The following is a 20,000-nucleotide window of genomic DNA, read 5'->3' as shown; positions in this document are numbered from 1 at the left end:
GCAATCGGGGGTGCGAGGCGAGGGATGGGGCGGGAAGGCCCCAACGGCTAGACGGAAGAGGCTTCAGGGCCGCCTAGGAATGGTCCAAGCATCGGACACGCTTGGGGCGACTACCAGTGACAGCCCCCTATCCCGCGATGCGTCCGATACGAAGATGGTTCCAAGGCGGCCGAGGAGCCTCACCGCATAGCAATCGGGGTGCGAGGTGGGGGATGCGGCGAGATGGCCCCAACGGCTAGACGGAAGAGGCCACAGGGCCGCGTCGGAATAGTCCAAGCATCAGACGCGCTTGGGGCGACTACCAGTGACAACCCCTTATCCCGCGATGCGTCCGATACGAAGATAGTTCCAAGGCGGCCGAGGAGCCTCACCGCATAGCAATCGGGGTGCGAGGTGGGGGATGCGGCGAGATGGCCCCAACGGCTAGACGGAAGAGGCTGCAGGGCCGCCTCGGAATAGTCCAAGCATCGGACGCGCTTGGGGCCACTACCAGTGACAACCCCTTATCCCGCAATGCGTCCGATACGAAGATAGTTCCAAGGCGGCCGAAGAGCCTCACCGCATAGCAATCGGGGTGCGAGGTGGGGGATGCGGCGAGATGGCCCCAACGGCTAGACGGAAGAGGCCACAGGGCCGCCTCGGAATAGTCCAAGCATCGGACGCGCTTGGGGCGACTACCAGTGACAACCCCTTATCCCGCGATGCGTCCGATACGAAGATAGTTCCCAGGCGGCCGAGGAGCCTCACCGCATAGCAATCGGGGTGCGAGGCGAGGGATGCGGCGAGATGGCCCCAAAGGCTAGACGGAAGAGGCTGCAGGGCTGCCTCGGAATAGTCCAAGCATCGGACGCGCTTGGGGCGACTACCACTGCCAACCCCTTATCCCGCGATGCGTCCGATACACAGATAGTTCCGAGGCGGCCGAGGAGGTGGGGGATGCAGCGAGATGGCCCCAACGGCTAGACGGAAGAGGCTGCAGGGCCGCCTCGGAATAGTCCAAGCATCGGACGCGCTTGGGGCGACTACCAGTGACAACCCCTTATCCCGCGATGCGTCCGATACACAGATAGTTCCGAGGCGGCCAAGGAGCCTCACCGCATAGCAATCGTGGTGCGAGGTGGGGGATGCGGCGAGATGGCCCCAACGGCTAGACGGAAGAGGCTGCAGGGCCGCCTCGGAATGGTCCAAGCATCGGATGCGCTTGGGGCGACTACCACTGCCAACCCCTTATCCCGCGATGCGTCCGATACACAGATAGTTCCAAGGCGGCCGAGGAGCCTCACAGCATAGCAATCAGGGTGCGAGGCGAGGGATGCGGCGAGAAAGCCCCAACGGCTAGAGGGAAGAGGCTTCAGGTCCGCCTCGGAATGGTCCAAGCATCGGACGCGCTTGGGGCGACTACCAGTGACAACCCCTTATCCCGCGACGCGTCCGATACACAGATAGTTCCAAGGCGGCCGAGGAGCCTCACCGCATAGCAATCGGGGTGCGAGGCGAGGGATGCGGCGAGAAGGACCCAACGGCTACACGGAAGAGGCTTCGGGGCCGCCTCGGAATGGTCCAAGCATCGGACGCGCTTGGGGCGACTACCAGTGACAACCCCTTATCCCGCGACGCGTCCGATACACAGATAGTTCCAAGGCGGCCGAGGAGCCTCACCGCATAGCAATCGGGGTGCGAGGCGAGGGATGCGGCGAGAAGGACCCAACGGCTACACGGAAGAGGCTTCGGGGCCGCCTCGGAATGGTCCAAGCATCGGACGCGCTTGGGGCGACTACCAGTGACAACCCCTTATCCCGCGACGCGTCCGATACACAGATAGTTCCAAGGCGGCCGAGGAGCCTCACCGCATAGCAATCGGGGTGCGAGGCGAGGGATGCGGCGAGAAGGACCCAACGGCTAGACGGAAGAGGCTTCGAGTCCGCCTCGGAATGGTCCAAGCATCGGACGCGCTTGGGGCGACTACCAGTGACAACCCCTTATCCCGCGACGCGTCCGATACACAGATAGTTCCAAGGCGGCCGAGGAGCCTCACCGCATAGCAATCGGGGTGCGAGGCGAGGGATGCGGCGAGAAGGACCCAACGGCTAGACGGAAGAGGCTTCGGGTCCGCCTCGGAATGGTCCAAGCATCGGACGCGCTTGGGGCGACTACCAGTGACAACCCCTTATCCCGCGACGCGTCCGATACACAGATAGTTCCAAGGCGGCCGAGGAGCCTCACCGCATAGCAATCGGGGTGCGAGGCGAGGGATGCGGCGAGAAGGACCCAACGGCTAGACGGAAGAGGCTTCGGGTCCGCCTCGGAATGGTCCAAGCATCGGACGCGCTTGGGGCGACTACCAGTGACAACCCCTTATCCCGCGACGCGTCCGATACACAGATAGTTCCGAGGCGGCCGAGGAGCCTCACCGCATAGCAATCGGGGTGCGAGGCGAAGGATGCGGCGAGAAGGACCCAACGGCTAGACGGAAGAGGCTTCGGGTCCGCCTCGGAATGGTCTAAGCATCGGACGCGCTTGGGGCGACTACCAGTGACAACCCCTTATCCCGCGACGCGTCCGATACACAGATAGTTCCAAGGCGGCCGAGGAGCCTCACCGCATAGCAATCGGGGTGCGAGGTGAGGGATGCGGCGAGAAGGACCCAACGGCTAGACGGAAGAGGCTTCAGGGCCGCCTCGGAATGGTCCAAGCATCGAACGCGCTTGGGGCGACTACCAGTGACAACCCCTTATCCCGCGACGCGTCCGATACACAGATAGTTCCGAGGCGTCCGAGGAGCCTCACCGCATAGCAATCGGGGTGCGAGGCGAGGGATGCGGCGAGAAGGACCCAACGGCTAGACGGAAGAGGCTTCAGGGCCGCCTCGGAATGGTCCAAGCATCGGACGCGCTTGGGGCGACTACCAGTGACAACCCCTTATCCCGCGACGCGTCCGATACACAGATAGTTCCGAGGCGGCCGAGGAGCCTCACCGCATAGCAATCGGGGTGCGAGGCGAGGGATGCGGCGAGAAGGACCCAACGGCTAGACGGAAGAGGCTTCAGGGCCGCCTCGGAATGGTCCAAGCATCGGACGCGCTTGGGGCGACTACCAATGACAACCCCTTATCCCGCGACGCGTCCGATACACAGATAGTTCCGAGGCGGCCGAGGAGCCTCACCGCATAGCAATCGGGGTGCGAGGCGAGGGATGCGGCGAGAAGGACCCAACGGCTAGACGGAAGAGGCTTCAGGGCCGCCTCGGAATGGTCCAAGCATCGGACGCGCTTGGGGCGACTACCAGTGACAACCCCTTATCCCGCGACGCGTCCGATACACAGATAGTTCCGAGGCGGCCGAGGAGCCTCACCGCATAGCAATCGGGGTGCGAGGCGAGGGATGCGGCGAGAAGGACCCAACGGCTAGACGGAAGAGGCTTCAGGGCCGCCTCGGAATGGTCCAAGCATCGGACGCGCTTGGGGCGACTACCGTTGCCAACCCCTTATCCCGCGATGCGTCTGATACACAGATAGTTCCGAGGCGGCCGAGGAGCCTCACCGCATAGCAATCGGGTTGCGAGGCAGATTATTGGGAAGGGAACCCCCTGGGATGCGGCTCAAGCAGTGCCCAAAGGGACTGGAATGCGGAATCACATCGAGAGACCCAAATGCTATACGAGGGCTCAAATCGAATTATCGATTTGGCCACGACATGGACGCATCGGAACGACTACCTTTGCCGAACCACTCGCAATTGCATCCATACCGAAACCAATAGACATTTCCGTTAGAGCCCTCGCATAGCATTCGGGAATCTCGCATGCCCCTCTAAATCGACCAATGCTGGCGCTCAATGAAAATCCGAGCGCTACCACCGTTCGAGCGCCAGCATTGGTCGAGTTAGAGGGGCACGGGGGAGAATGCTCCAGTCAACACCTCCCCTGTAACGGGTCTGCATTGGGCAGAATACGTGCACAGTTTTTGGATCGGGTCCAGCCTTAGTGGGGTTCCATTTTGCATCGGAACTCTTTCTTTTGCATAGCCGACATGGAGTTGGTGTTTCACACAGCCGACTTAATTCATTTCATCGGCGGGGCCGATATGTTTTATTTCTTTGGCGGGGGCCGACATGGGACTTGGCCGATGTTCTTCTTAGCGCGGACTTAACTCATATGAGTCCGGACCTATATGGGCGCTAATTTTCCATTGGCGGGATTCCTTTTGGGCCGGCCCTATCCGCCCAACGGCTCTTTTATTTGGGTCCGACCCTCCAGTATATAAGATGAGCGGGATGCTCATTCTTGGCAAAAAAAAAAGCAGAAGCAGATTCAGAATCAGGATCATCAGCGATCAAGCATTCGGCAGCGAGCAGACGAGCAGACAGATGCGAGTCTTCGGCGTCGCAAGTCTGAGTGCGAGTATTGCAGCGAGGGACTTTATTGCTCAGGCGAGCATTGGGGTCTTGTGACTTGGCGATCTGGCACCTCGAGGAGCTAACTGGTTCTCCTCTCGAGCGAGCCGATCCCAGTCTGAGTCGAAGGGACTCTTTGTAACCTGTTCGAGTCAGATTGGCTGGCTGGGCAATCCATTTGGGGGCGACCGGTATTTCTCAATACCGAGTTCTATCCAGCATTGTAATCTTTGAGGATAATAATAAAGGATATGGGCACCTCGCCCCACCTTTGAATGTTGTGTTGTCTATTTTATTCCGCATTGCATCGTATCCTTTTATGCATTCTGGGAGCAAGTCGATCTGCATTTTCATTGTGCATTCCGCTTTAGCGCAATATTGGAAGGGACGAGGCGTAGGCCGAAGGTCTCTGACCTTGAACGGATCCGAGTCGGGTCGGGACTTGTCGGTGCCGCACAGGCTTAACTCCCAAAGCCCGTGACAGTTGGTATCAGAGCTTCGGATCAGATCCGGGGCTGTGCAGATCGAAAGATGGCAGATACAGATAGTCAGCATGAAGTGGAGGTCGTGCAACCTGAGAGTAAGGCTGCGAAGGTGTCTTCGAAGGGGAAAGATCCGAAGCACCGCGATTGGCTCCAAGACCATGAAAATCGACTCGAGGACCTGGAACAGTCCGACCTCGAGGAGCGCATGACGGCAGAGTGGTCGAAGCTGGCGGAACAGATAGAGTCTTTGAGGGAAGAGATCCGCTTCCTCAAAGAGGGGCAACAGATCTTCCATTCGTTGTTGCAGGGAGGAACGCATGGTTCTAAGGCAACTCGAGTTGGAACTTATGACGGTGAGCGCGATGACAAGGCACTTGATAATTTCTTCTGGGATGTTGAGGAGTACCTGTCGTGTGCACCGAAGACGTCTGATGAGGCACAGGTCAAGGATATTGCAACATACCTTACCGGCAGTGCGAAGCTGTGGTGGCGAACGCATCAGGCAGATGAACGCGCTGGGAAGACGGTGAAACCGATCAAGTCCTGGGCTGACTTGAAGGCAGCGCTTCATGATCAATTCCGACCTGGGAATTCGGATTGGATCATCCGATCCAGGTTCGATGAACTCAAGCATACTGGCACTATTCGAGAGTATGTCAAGGCATTTCAGGTGTTGGATTTGGAATGCACCAAGTTGAGCGACTTCGAGAAGTTATTCCTCTTCACTAAGGGTCTGCAACCCTGGGCGAAGGATGAGCTGAGGAGACAGAAAGTTCAGACTTTGGCCGAGGCGATCACAGTTGCGGATGGGCTGCTCGATTATAAGGGCGATGCAGCTAGGGGCTTTGGTGGAGCTCGAACAGACTACAAGAAGAACTTCCGCCGGAAAGAGAAGAAGGGAGGCGGACCTCCTTCTGATCCTAACGGCGAGCCCAGGAAGAAGAAACCGAAGAAGTCGAATGGAGAAGGCAACCCGAAGAAGAAAGATCACACACAGACTGAGAAGAAGAAGGATCGTGATCCAGGGTGTTTCATCTGTGGCAAAGATGATCACTGGGCACGGAGCTGTCCAGATCGGAGTAGGATCAACGCGCTGTTGTTCGAGGAGAAGAAGTTGCCCGCAATGAGCACCTTGCAACTCCTGAATGCAGTGCAACATTCTACCGAAGTGGCCGATAAGCACGAGTTGTGTTTTGTGGAGACTTTCTTTGGCAACAAGAAGGTGCTAGCTATGGTGGATTCAGGTGCCACCCACAACTACATCTCCGCATCCCGAGCGAAGAAGCTTGGACTCAAGATCGAGCCTACTACAAATCAGTTCAAGGCGGTGACCGCACCCGCGCAGCAGGTGAGCGGTGAGATCCATAAGGAAGTCATCCGAGTTGGGTCGTGGCAGGGTGTGCTTGATTTGATCGCCATTGGAATGAATGAGTTCGATCTCATACTCGGGCAGGAGTTCTTGAGGTCGGCATCAGCAGCTGTGGTGCCACACTTGAGCTGTTTGCTGATATTGGATCCGAGCAGACCAAGTATGGTTCCGATGATGAAGAGCGTGGAACAGGATCTCCTGTTGAATGCGCTCAGTGCTAAGCAGGTTGGCAAGGGAAGGCAGGAGGAGTTGTTTTTGGCCGCACTGATTGGAGATTGGGATGAAGGAGAGTCGTCAGGACCCTCTAACACCTCGGCGATCCAGGATGTGTTGTCCGAGTTTGCGGATGTTATGCCAGACCAGCTCCCAGCTGTGTTACCACCGAGGAGGCACGTTGATCACAGGATCGAACTGGAGTCAGGGGCAAGACCACCAGCGAAGGCTCCTTATCGACTCTCCGCACCAGAGATGGAAGAGTTGAGGAAGCAGTTGGCAGAGCTCGCTGAGGCAGGATACTTGCGTCCCTCCAGATCACCTTATGCTGCTCCAGTATTGTTCCAGCGCAAGAAGGATGGAAGCCTTCGGATGTGTGTGGACTATCGAGCTTTGAACAAGCTCACCATCAAGAACAAGTATCCGTTACCTCTCATAGCGGATAGCTTTGATCGACTGGTCGATGCAAGAGTGTTCACCAAGTTGGACCTGAGGCAGGGTTACTATCAGATCAGGATCGCGCCAGGTGATGAGGAGAAGACCGCGATCACGACGAGGTATGGTAGCTATGAATTCTTGGTTATGCCTTTTGGTCTCACTAACGCTCCTGCAACCTTCAGCACCTTGATGAACGATGTGTTTCGCTCATTATTGGACAAGTGCGTTGTTGTGTATCTGGATGACATTTTGGTATACAGTCGAGACATGGAGGAACACAAGCGGCACCTTCAGGAGGTGTTTGCTTTGTTGAGAGAACATCAGCTGTTCGCAAAGAAGGAAAAGTGTGCTTTTGCGCAGGAGGAAGTGCCGTTTCTGGGCCATATTCTTGGTCATGGCCAGATCCGACCAGACCCGGAGAAGCTTCAGGCAATCCGAGACTGGGAGCCGCTTCGCAATGTGCATGAGGTGAGACAGTTCCTTGGTTTAGCTAACTACTATCGCAAGTTTGTAGCAGGCTATTCCCGGATTGCGAGCCCCTTGACGGATCTGTTGAAGAAGGACCGCGGATGGAAATGGGGCGATAAGCAGCAGACAGCATTTGAGTTGCTGAAAAGAGTTTTGATAGAGAGATCAGCTCTTACTGTACCGAACCGGGGCGAGACGACATCGAAGGATGTCTTGCTTGGCCTGTATGAGTTCGAAAGGATTAGGCGGGACAAAACAAAGCAGCCAAAGGAACCGTTGGGGAACGACTTCCTTACCAACACTCGAACCACCAGTCTTTTGTTCCGACGACTGAGAGGAGGCTCAGCCCGACTTTATGTGGATTTCGAGATCTTGACAGGGTCCGCCGAGTTGCCAGACATCTACTCGGAGGTAGACATCTTGGATAGATGGGAGAACAGCGGAGTCATCTCCTTGAGAGATTTGCTAGTTCTCGGTTCTGGAGGAGAATTTCGATCGGAAGACTACCCCCGTGCATCCGAGCTCGTGGCAAGTTGTTCGGAAGCTTTGCAACGTTGGGTCTGGATGGAACAGCCAGAAGCCAAGGCAGATCCTTTCAGCGCCAAACTGGATCAGTTGGCGGAATTGTTGGCACACAAGTTTGTTTGCAAGCCGGTAGGAGCAGAGCCGCAGGGGTTGGCCTGCTTGGACGATGTTAAGATCGTCGCAGCTAGGGAAGTCATGAATCAAGACATTCCCGAGGTGAGCACCAAGATGAGATTGGGCACCTTACGTTTGATAAACCAGCATGCGAATGATGATGAAGAATCCCGACCTACCCGGGATGTCATGGCTAGAGGAGGTGGATCGCAGGGCGATGTCACTTCTCCTGAACAGGCACAGGCAGGAAGTTTCACTTCAGCATCCCTCACTTTCAGGAGACAAGAAGGGGGACCTGTTCAGTTACACATTGATACCTTTCCAGACTTCATTGGGTTCAATGAGGCTCTTTGTGAAGATGATATCTTCACCACTTGGGATCGACAGGGAATAATCCGTTATGGCGACTTGATGTCGATCGGAGGTAGCACCAATCTATCCGACGAAGAGAGTACTCGGAAATCCTTGGAAATCATGGCGAGTTGTTCTGAGGCCGTGGATCACTGGACCTGGGAGGAACATGAGACAAGGCCGTATGAACCACTTTGGGACAGATTGCTTCGTCTACCCGGCGAAGTCTTTGGTCCAGATGACGAAGATCTGATAAGAAATATTCCGAACAGAGGCCCGGCGAATGTGTTGGACAATCCGGACCGCAGAGTCAGCCAGGTCCTTGCAATGCGAACACGAGGAGGAGGCAAGAACGGCATCCGTGAGTTCTTGGTGATGTTCGAAGGACAGGGACGCGACTCCGCTTCCTGGGAACGCAGTGAGTCGTTATGGCGAGACGAGGAGATAATCATGGAGTTCCTCTCCAGGAGGAACCCGCCCAGACAGGAGTAGATTTCTGGGTCAATGCCTCCCAGTGCTTTGTGCAGGGGTGCTGGCGTCGAGGGCGCCGCCACTAGTTTAGTGGGGGAGGATGTAACGGGTCTGCATTGGGCAGAATACGTGCACAGTTTTTGGATCGGGTCCAGCCTTAGTGGGGTTCCATTTTGCATCGGAACTCTTTCTTTTGCATAGCCGACATGGAGTTGGTGTTTCACACAGCCGACTTAATTCATTTCATCGGCGGGGCCGATATGTTTTATTTCTTTGGCGGGGGCCGACATGGGACTTGGCCGATGTTCTTCTTAGCGCGGACTTAACTCATATGAGTCCGGACCTATATGGGCGCTAATTTTCCATTGGCGGGATTCCTTTTGGGCCGGCCCTATCCGCCCAACGGCTCTTTTATTTGGGTCCGACCCTCCAGTATATAAGATGAGCGGGATGCTCATTCTTGGCAAAAAAAAAGCAGAAGCAGATTCAGAATCAGGATCATCAGCGATCAAGCATTCGGCAGCGAGCAGACGAGCAGACAGATGCGAGTCTTCGGCGTCGCAAGTCTGAGTGCGAGTATTGCAGCGAGGGACTTTATTGCTCAGGCGAGCATTGGGGTCTTGTGACTTGGCGATCTGGCACCTCGAGGAGCTAACTGGTTCTCCTCTCGAGCGAGCCGATCCCAGTCTGAGTCGAAGGGACTCTTTGTAACCTGTTCGAGTCAGATTGGCTGGCTGGGCAATCCATTTGGGGGCGACCGGTATTTCTCAATACCGAGTTCTATCCAGCATTGTAATCTTTGAGGATAATAATAAAGGATATGGGCACCTCGCCCCACCTTTGAATGTTGTGTTGTCTATTTTATTCCGCATTGCATCGTATCCTTTTATGCATTCTGGGAGCAAGTCGATCTGCATTTTCATTGTGCATTCCGCTTTAGCGCAATATTGGAAGGGACGAGGCGTAGGCCGAAGGTCTCTGACCTTGAACGGATCCGAGTCGGGTCGGGACTTGTCGGTGCCGCACAGGCTTAACTCCCAAAGCCCGTGACATCCCCTATATAAGTTATTTGTCCGATTCTCGCACAACCGTAGTCTGCCTCGTCGAATCAAACAACGGTCCCAGATTCCGACTTCCGTTCCGTAGAGACCCAAAAGCTAGATGGAGGCTCGCAAGAAAGAGAGTCGGCGCATAGCAATCGGGTTTCTCGAACGTTTAGGGACCGAGCTCACTTGCGGATAGGGCAAAATCCGCCAAGCAACCCAAAAGCTAGACGGGGGCTCGAATCGAATCGCCTAGGCGGCCACAACAACGACGTGTTGGATCGACTACCAGTGCCAAACCATTCAGCAAGACTAGTCTGTGTCGAGGCCGGATAGAGATTCTCAGAGAGCGCCCGCATAGCATTTAGGAGACCTGCCGCGTCCCTCACACTCGACAAATGGTGGTGCACGTTTATAAATCCGAGCGATCCCAACCCTTTCAAGCACCAACATCGGTCGAGATAGAGGGGCACGGAGGGGGCTGCGTGAGACAACACAGTCCCCTATATAAGTTATTTGTCCGATTCTCACACATCCGAAGAATGGTCATCAAATCGGACAACAGCCCAAACTTCCGACTTCCGTCCCAGAAAGCCCAAGAGCTATCTAAAACGTTCATGGCCGGAACTCGATCGCGGCTATACCAGTCCGCCAAGCAACCCAAAAGCTAGACTGGAGCTCTAGTCGAATCACCTCTGTGGCCATTGCAAGGACGTGTTGGAGCGACTACCATTGCCGAACCATTCCGCAGGTCGAGTCCATACCAAGGCCGCATAGAGATTCACGATGAGCTCCTGCATAGCAATCAGGAGACTTGCCGTGTCCATCACAATCGATAAATCCTGGTGCAAGATTTTTGCATCCGAGCGCTCCAACCAGTCGAGCACCAGCATCAATCGACATAAACGGGCACGGGGGGAGGATGCTCGAGAACACTACCTCCCCTATATAAGTTATTTGTCCGATTCTCAAGCAGCCGAAGTCTGGTCATCGAATCGGGTCAAAGACCACAACTTCCGACTTTACCCACAATGCAAGTCATCGAATCGAACATCGGCCCCCGAGTCGGACTCCATGCGTATGTCAGGTCATCGGACCCAAATTCCGCCTTCCTGCGCATGGCGGGCCATCAATATCAACTCGGTCATCGGACCCAAACTCCGCCTTTTTGCGTATGGCACGCCTTCAAATCGGTCATCGGACCCAAATTCCGCCTTCCTGTGCATGGCGGGCCATCAACATCAACTCGGTCATCGGACCCAAATTCCGCCTTTCTGCGCATGGCACGCCATCAACTCGGTCATCGGACCCAAATTCCGCCTTCCTGCGCATGGCAGGTCATCGGACACAAATTCAGACCTCGCCAATATGCCTACGTATCGAATCGGTCATCGGACCCAACTTCCGACTTCATCCATACTGTAGGGTCTTTGAGGTTGGCGCGGTGCGCTCAACCCAGGGAGTCGACCCATCGAAGCATACACCTCCCCTATATAAGCTATTTGTCCGATTCCCACACCTGTGTAGTTTGCACCTCTGACCAGGACATCGACCCCAACTTCCGAACTCGACTGCAACGACGGCACCAGCGCCTTGGTGCGCACCTTGCGACGCACAGTCCCAACATTCGCCTTCCTGCACATGGCAGGTCATCGGACCCAAATTCCGACCTCGCGAGTATGCCTACATATCGAATCGGTCATCGGACCCAACTTCCGACTTCATCCATACCGTAGGGTCTTTGAGGTTGGCGCGGTGCGCTCAACCCGGGGAGTCGACCCAACGAAGCATACACCTCCCCTATATAAGCTATTTGTCCGATTCCCACACCTGTGTAGTTTGCACCTCCGATCAAGACATCGACCCCAACTTCCGAACTCGCCTCCAACGACCGAACCAGCGCCTTGGTGCGCACCTTGCAACGCACAGTGCCAACATTCGCCTTCCTGCACGTGGCAGGTCATCGGACCCAAATTCCGACCTCGCGAGTATGCCTACATATCGAATCGGTCATCGGACCCAACTTCCGACTTCATCCATACCGTAGGGTCTTTGAGGTTGGCGCGGTGCGCTCAACCCGGGGAGTCGACCCAACGAAGCATACACCTCCCCTATATAAGCTATTTGTCCGATTCCCACACCTGTGTAGCTTGCACCTCCGATCAGGACATCGACCCCAACTTCCGAACTCGACTAAAAAGACCGCACCAGCGCCTTGGTGTGCACCTTGCAACGCACAGTGTCAACATTCGCCTTCCTGCACATGGCAGGTCATCGGACCCAAATTCCGACCTCATGAGCATACCTACTAATCGAATTGGTCATCGGACCCAACTTCCGACTTCATCCATACCGTAGGGTCTTTGAGGTTGGCGCGGTGCGCTCAACCTGGGGAGTCGACCCATCGAAGCATACACCTCCCCTATATAAGCTATTTGTCCGATTCCGACACCTGTGTAGTTTGCACCTCCGCTCAGGACATCGACCCCAACTTCCGAACTCGCCTGCAACGACCGAACCAGCGCCTTGGTGCGCACCAAAAGTGCGCACTTTTGGAGGGCACTTTTGTGCGCTCCAAAGGTGCGCACTTTTGGAGGGCACTTTTCTGCGCTCCAAAGGTGCGCACTTTTGGAGGGCACTTTTTGGAGGGCACTTTTCTGCGCTCCAAAGGTGCGCACTTTTGGAGGGCACTTTTTGGAGGGCACTTTTCTGCGCTCCAAAGGTGCGCACTTTTGGAGGGCACTTTTTGGAGGGCACTTTTCTGCGCTCCAAAGGTGCGCACTTTTGGAGGGCACTTTTTGGAGGGCACTTTTCTGCGCTCCAAAGGTGCGCACTTTTGGAGGGCACTTTTTGGAGGGCACTTTTCTGCGCTCCAAAGGTGCGCACTTTTGGAGGGCACTTTTCTGCGCTCCAAAGGTGCGCACTTTTGGAGGGCACTTTTTGGAGGGCACTTTTCTGCGCTCCAAAGGTGCGCACTTTTGGAGGGCACTTTTTGGAGGGCACTTTTCTGCGCTCCAAAGGTGCGCACTTTTGGAGGGCACTTTTTGGAGGGCACTTTTCTGCGCTCCAAAGGTGCGCACTTTTGGAGGGCACTTTTGTGCACTCCAAAGGTGCGCACTTTTGGAGGGCACTTTTCCTGTGCTCCAAAGGTGCACACCTAGGTGAGCACCTTCGACCACACCTTGTAGCACACCAAACTCTGACTTTCGACTTCATCCGCAATGCAGGGTCTTTGAGGTTGGCGCAATGCGCACAACCAGGGGAGTCGACCCATCAAACCCAACACCTCCCCTATATAAGCTATTTGTCTGATTCTCATACATGCGTAGCCTGCAGGAGCAATTAGGACATCGACCCCAACTTTCGGCTTCTAAACGAAAACAAGGTCTTTGAGGTTGGTGTAATGCGAACAACTAGGGGAGTCAACCCATCAAACCCAACACCTCCCCTATATAAGCTATTTGTCTGATTCTCATACATGTGTAGTCTACAGGAGCAATTAGGACATCGACCCCAACTTTTGACTTCTTAACGAAAACAAGGTCTTTGAGGTTGACGTAATGCGCACAACCAGGGGAGTCGACCCATCAAACCCAACACCTCCCCTATATAAGCTATTTGTCCGATTCTCATACATGTGTAGCCTGCAGGAGCCATTAGGACATTGACCCCAACTTTTGACTTCTTAACGAAAACAAGGTCTTTGAGGTTGGCGTAATGCGCACAACCAAGGGAGTTGACCCATCAAACCCAACACCTCCCCTATATAAGCTATTTGTCTGATTCTCATACATGTGTAGCCTGCAACAACGATTAGGACATCCACCCCAACTTCTGAATTCGTCTGCGTTGACCGCACCAAAGGTGCACGCCTTGGTGCTCACCAAAATCCGACTTCCGACTTCTTCTGCTATGCGGGGTCTTTGAGGTTGGCGCAGTGCGCACAACCAGGGGAGTCAACCCACCGAATGCAACACCTCCCCTATATAAGCTATTTGTCTGATTCTCATACATGCGTAGACTGCAGCAATGATTAGGACATCCACCCCAACTTTTGACTTCTTAAACAAGACAGGGTCTTTGAAGTTGGTGCAGTGCACACAACCAGGGGAGTCGACCCATCAAACGCAACACCTCCCCTATATAAAGCTATTTGTCCGATTCTCATACGTGTAGTCTGCAGCAGCGATTAGGACATCGACCCCAACTTCCGAATTCGTTTGCATTGACCGCACCAAAGGTGCACGCCTTGGTGTGCACCCTGGAGTGCACTTTGGTGCTCACCTCGGTGCACACTTTGGTGTGCACCTCGGTGTGCACCAAAGGTGCGCACCTTGGAGCGCACCAAAGGTGTACACTTTGGAGCGCACCACATAGGGTCTTTGAGAGGTTGGCGCAGTGCGCACACCAAGGTGGGTGTTGAGGTGCGTGCCGAGGTGGGTGGGTGCTAGGGTGCGCTCCATGGTGGGTGCCAGGGTGGGTGCGTGCTAGGGTGGATTCCAAAGAGGGTCATAGGGTGGGTGCCAAGGTGGGTTGGTGATATAGTGGGTTCAAAGGTGGGTACTAGGGTGGGTTCCAAGGTGGGTCACAAGTTGGGTGCCAGGATGCGTGGGTGTTAGGTTGGGTGCCAAGGTGGGCTCCTGCGTGGGTGGGTGCTAGGGTGGGTTTCAAGGTGGACGCGAGGGCGGGTGCCAAGGTGGGTAACAAGTTGGGTGTTAGGATGGGTGAGTGCTAGAGTGGGTGCCAAGGTGGGTGGGTGCTAAGGTGGATGCCAAGGTGGTTCACAGGGTGGGTGGGTTCTAGGGTGAGTTCCAAGGTGGGTCACAGGTTCAGTGCTAGGGTGGGTGTCAAGGCGGGTGTCGAGGTGCCTGGGTGCTAGGGTGTGGATGCCAATGTGGGTCATAGGGTGGGTACTAGGGTGGGCTGCAATGTGGGTGCCAAGGTGGGTAACATGCTCGGTGGGTTCTAAATTGGGTGCCAGGGTGGGTGTGCACCCACCTTGCCCGAGGTGGGTGCCAAGGTGCCAGTGTGGGTGGGTGCTAAGGTGGATGCCAAGGTGGGTGAGAAGGTGGGTGATAGGTTGAGTGGTAGGATGGGTGGGTGCCAAGATGGGTCACAGGGTGGGTGCAAGGGTGGGTAGGTGCTAGGGTTGGTGTCAGGGTGGGTGGGTGCTAGGTTGGGTTCCAAGGTGGGTGCGAGGGTGAGTGTCAAGGTGGGTCACAGGTTAGGTGCTAGGATGGGTGAGTGCTAGGGTGCAAAGGTGCCAGGGTGGGTGCTAGGATGGGTCGATGCTAGGGTCAGTGGCAAGGTGGGTCCACAAGTGTCAAGGTGGGTGCCGAGGTGGGTGCCAAGTCGGCGACTGCTATGGTGGATGCCAAGGTGGGTCACGGGGTGGGTGCCAAGTTGCTAGGTTGGGTTCCAAGGTGGGTGCCAACGTGGGTGCTAGGGTGCGTGGGTTAAAGGGTGTGTCACAACGTGGGTGCCAGGATGGGTGCGCACCCACACTGGCCAAGACGGGTGCGGGTGCAAGGTTGGGTTCCAAGCCCGGTCACAGGCTGGGTGCTAGGATGGGTGGGTGCCAAGGTGGGCACCAGGGTGGGTGCACCCACCCTGGCCAAGGTGGGTCACGGGGTGGGTCCTAGGGTGGGTAACGGGGTGGGTACTAAGGTGCGTGCCAAGGTGGGTCATAGGGTGGGTGCCAAGGTGGGCACCAGGGTGGGTGTGCACCAACCCTAGCCAGGGTAGGTCACGGGGTGGTTGTCGGGGTGGGCGTCAAGGAGCCAAGGTGGGTGGCAAGTAGCCAAGTTGCGTGCCAAGGTGGGTGTCGGGGTGGGTGCCAAGGATCCAAGGTGGGTGCCAAGGAACCAAGGTGGGTGTCTGGGTGGGTGCCGAGGTGGGAGCCAGGGTGGGTCCCAAGGTGAGTGCAAAGGTGGGTGCCAGGGTCAAGGTGAGTGCCAATGTGGGTTCCAAGGTGCCAGGGTCAGGGTGAGTGCCAATGTGGGTTCAAAGGTGCTAAGTTGGGTGCGAGGTTGGGTGCGAGGGTGGGTGGGTGCCAAGGTGTGCTAGGTGGAAGCCCGGGTGGGTCGGCATCCCATGGGTGTCGAGTTGGGTGCCTGATGGGTGCTTCTTGTCAAGTTTTAGTCGTCGGGACTCATTTCGAGCCTTAGAGGTCGTTTCTTGTCCGGTTGCCCTGTCTTCGACCTGGGAACCCAATTTTGGTCCTCGGGTCCCATTTTTTTTTGTCTCGCATCCCACTTTTGGCCTGTGGCCTTTTCGGGGTCGATTCTCGTTTTGGGCATCAGAGCATGTTTCTTCTCCTAAAACCCAATATTTGTTTATTAAGTCTCGGAACACATTTTTGTTCTCGTGGACCCATCATGGGTCTTGGAACGCATTTGTGGTCCTTGGGTCCCATTTTGCATCCCGAAACTTGTGTTTTGGTGCTTGATCCCTATTTTGGGTGCCCACCTTGCACCAAGTGCGCACCCGGGGCAAACCGAGCGCCTTGGTGCACCGGGGCAAGATCGAGCGTGCACCCGAGGCGCCCCGAACATGCACCAAGGTGCACTCGGCCCACATGTGAGCGCAGGTCGTTGCGCCCGAGGTGGTGTGTGGGCACCGCGTTGCAGACGGGACACTGCACGCACACGACGCCCCCTCCAGGTGCACGCACGTAGGCCGGGCCGGGTGCACACCCGACGCCCTAGCAAGGTGCGCGCACCCGGGCAGGGCTCACACTTGGCGAACGGGGCGCACTTCGCGAGGGAGGGTGTGCACCTCGACGGGGGTGGGTGGCCGGGGTGGATTCGCACGTGGGTCGCGGTTTGCTAAGTACACACTGCGACAAGCTCATAACGGGTGCGATCATACCAGCGTTAGTGCACCGGATCCCATCAGAACTCCGCAGTTAAGCGCGCTTGGGCCGGAGTAGTACTGGGATGGGTGACCTCCCGGGAAGTCCCGGTGTTGCACCCTTTTTTAGTTTTTCGCCGGGCGTCGCAATGCTATTTGAATAAACCTTTTGCCCGTTTGCGTTCTCGTCGGGGCCGGGCCGGGCCGGGGTGCGCTGCCCGCACTACCGCGCGCGCGGGGGCGACACCGAGCGCGCACCCGAGGCGCCCCGAGCACACAGGCCACGGTGCAACCCGGGCGTTGTGCGCGCACCCCGGTGTGCCCGAGGTGCTGCGCGCGCACCCAGGTGAAATCGGTGTGCACCTCGGCCAGTGCGCGCTCGGTCGAGTCGCGCACGTTGGCCAAGGTGCACGGTGATGTTTCTTACTCTAAGGTTCCGCACCAGACGCCCGGGACAGGTGAGCGAAGCTGGGCGGGGCCGGGTGCGCGGCCGGGGCAGGTGCACGCAGCTGGAGAGAGCTTTGGAGCACACTTCGGAGCGCACCAATGATGCGCTCCATTCAAAAGTTTCCTGAAAAGGCAAAAAAAGTTGAGATTATAGAATTTCCCACTTGAGAGATTGTAAAAAAAAAAAATTTAAAATGAAGGAAACGCGGGTGCCAAGGTGTGCGCAGCCCAGCCAAGGTGTGCGCACCAAGGCGCCCACCCTGGCGAAGGTGCACGCAAGGTGCGCACCCGAGGCAAACCGGACAATTAACCCAACTTTCGACTTCGCGCGCACCTTGGAGCGCACTTCGAAGCGCTCCTTGGTGCGCACCAATCTTGGGCACCTCGGAGTGCACCATGGCGCCCACCAAGGTGCGCACCCGGGGCAAACCGAGCTCCGACTTCGTGCGCACCTTGGAGCGCACGAAAGGTGCGCACCATGGCGCCCACCAAGGTGCGCAGCCCAGCCAAGGCGTGCGCATCAAGGTGCGCACCCTGGCGAAGGTGCGCACCCGGGGCAAACCGAGCTCCGACTTCGTGCGCACCTTGGAGCGCACAAAAGGTGCGCAACCCAGCCAAGGTGTGCGCACCCCGGTCAAACCGAGCTCCGAATCGTGCGCACCAGAGGTGCACGCCATCGTGCGCACCTTGGAGCACACTTCGGAGCCCTCCTTGGTGCGCGCCGATGTTGCGCACCTCGGAGCGCACCCGGGGAAAACAATGCAATTAACCCGACTTTCGACTTCGTGGGCACCTCGGAGCGCTCTCGGGTTCGCACCTCGGAGCACACCGAGGTGCGCACCTTTGATGCGCTGCCTTCACCAATTTCCAGAAAAGGCAAGAAAACATTGAGAAGGTGTGCGCACCGAGGTGCCCACCCTGGCGAAGGTGCACGCGAGGTGCGCACCCGGGGCAAACCGGGCTCCGACTTCGTGCACGCCGCACCTTGGAGCACACTTCGGAGCGCTCCTTGGTGCGCACCAGGGCGCGCAACCCAGCCGAGGTGCCCACCCCGGCGAAGGTGCACGCGAGGTGCGCACCCGGGGCAAACCGGGCTCCGACTTCGTGCACGCCATGGTGCCCACCGCGGCGAAGGTGCACGCGAGGTGCGCACCCGGGGCAAACCGGGCTCCGACTTCGTGCACGCCGCACCTTGGAGCACACTTCGGAGCGCTCCTTGGTGCGCACCATGGTGCCCACCAGGGCGCGCAACCCCGCCGAAGGTGCACGCGAGGTGCGCACCCGGGGCAAACCGGGCTCCGACTTCGTGCACGCCGCACCTTGGAGCACACTTCGGAGCGCTCCTTGGTGCGCACCATGGTGCCCACCAGGGCGCGCAACCCCGCCGAAGGTGCACGCGAGGTGTGCACCCGGGGCAAACCGGGCTCCGACTTCGTGCACGCCATGGTGCGCACCGCGGCGAAGGTGCGCACCCGGGGCAAACCGGGCTCCGACTTCGTGCACGCCGCACCTTGGAGCACACTTCGGAGCGCTCCTTGGTGCGCACCAGGGCGCGCAACCCAGCCGAGGTGCCCACCCCGGCGAAGGTGCACGCGAGGTGCGTACCCGGGGCAAACCGGGCTCCGACTTCGTGCACGCCGCACCTTGGAGCACACTTCGGAGCGCTCCTTGGTGCGCACCATGGTGCCCACCAGGCCGCGCAACCCAGCCAAGGTGTGCGCACCAAGGTGCACGCGAGGTGCGCACCCGGGGCAAACCGGGGTCCGACTTCGTGCACGCCGCACCTTGGAGCACACATCGGGGCGCTCCCGGGTTCGCACCGGCGTTGCGCACCGTGGTGGGCACCTCGGAGCACACCAAGGTGGGCAGCGAGGTGCGCACCTTTGATGCGATGCCTTCACTAATTTCCATAAAAGGCAAAAAAAAAACGAGATTTTAAAATTTCCGTTTTGAAAGATAGTGAGAAAAAGGGAATGCTGGTGCCATCTTGAGCCCGCCCTGGTGCGCAGCCCAGCCAAGGTGTGCGCACCAAGGTGCCCACCCTGGCGAAGGTGCGCGCCCGGGCAATTAACCCAACTTCCAACTTCGCGCGCGCCAGGGTGGGAGCGCACCCAACAACCGGGCCTGGGAAGAGCCAATGCGAGAAACCCCACCAAACGCTCTGACAAAAAAAGAGGGGGCGCTCCAGTAACCCCGCTTCGGAGCGCACCCTGGGCAAACCCAGCCAAGGTGCCCACCCCGGCCAAGGTGCAGGCGAGGTGCGCACCCGGGGCAAACCGGGCTCCGACAACGTGCACGCCGCACCTTGGAGCACACTTCGTAGCGCTCCCGGGTGCGCACCTCAGAGCACACCAAGGTGGGCAGCGAGGTGCGCACCTTTGATGCGCTGCCTTCACTAATTTCCAGAAAAGGCAAAAAAAAAAGGAGATTTTAAAATTTCCGTTTTGAAAGATAGTGAAAAAAACGGAACGCGCGTGCCATCTTGAGCCCGCCCTGGTGCGCAGCCCAGGTAAGGTGCCCACCCTGGCAAAGGTGCGCACCCGGGCAATTAACCCTACTTCCGACTTCGTGCGCGCCAGGGTGGCAACCGGGCCTCGGAAGAGCCAATGCGAGAAACCCCACCAAACGCTCCGACAAAAAAAGAGGCGGCGCTCCAATAACCCCGCTTCGGAGCGCAGCCGGGGCAAACCCAGCCAAGGTGCCCACCCCGACGAAGGTGCACGCGAGGTGCGCACCCGGGGCAAACCGGGCTCCGACAACGTGCACGCAGCACCTTGGAGCACACTTCGAAGCACTCCCGGGTGCCCACCGGCGTTGCGCACCGTGGTGGGCA

At 57.4% G+C, this 20,000-nt stretch overlaps 1 non-coding gene across 1 annotated transcript; it reads left to right on the top strand.

The window, feature by feature from the left end:
* Positions 1–16,724: 16,724 nt before the first annotated feature.
* Positions 16,725–16,843, top strand: LOC131870266 (5S ribosomal RNA). Its single transcript, XR_009368589.1, has one exon. It is a non-coding gene; the product is annotated as a 5S ribosomal RNA (ribosomal RNA).
* The last annotated feature ends 3,157 nt before the right edge of the window (positions 16,844–20,000 follow it).

The sequence above is a fragment of the Cryptomeria japonica genome, unplaced genomic scaffold, assembly GCF_030272615.1.
Source record: "Cryptomeria japonica unplaced genomic scaffold, Sugi_1.0 HiC_scaffold_309, whole genome shotgun sequence".
NCBI classification, from domain to species: Eukaryota; Viridiplantae; Streptophyta; class Pinopsida; order Cupressales; family Cupressaceae; genus Cryptomeria; species Cryptomeria japonica.
This window is presented reverse-complemented; position numbering and strand designations above follow the sequence as displayed.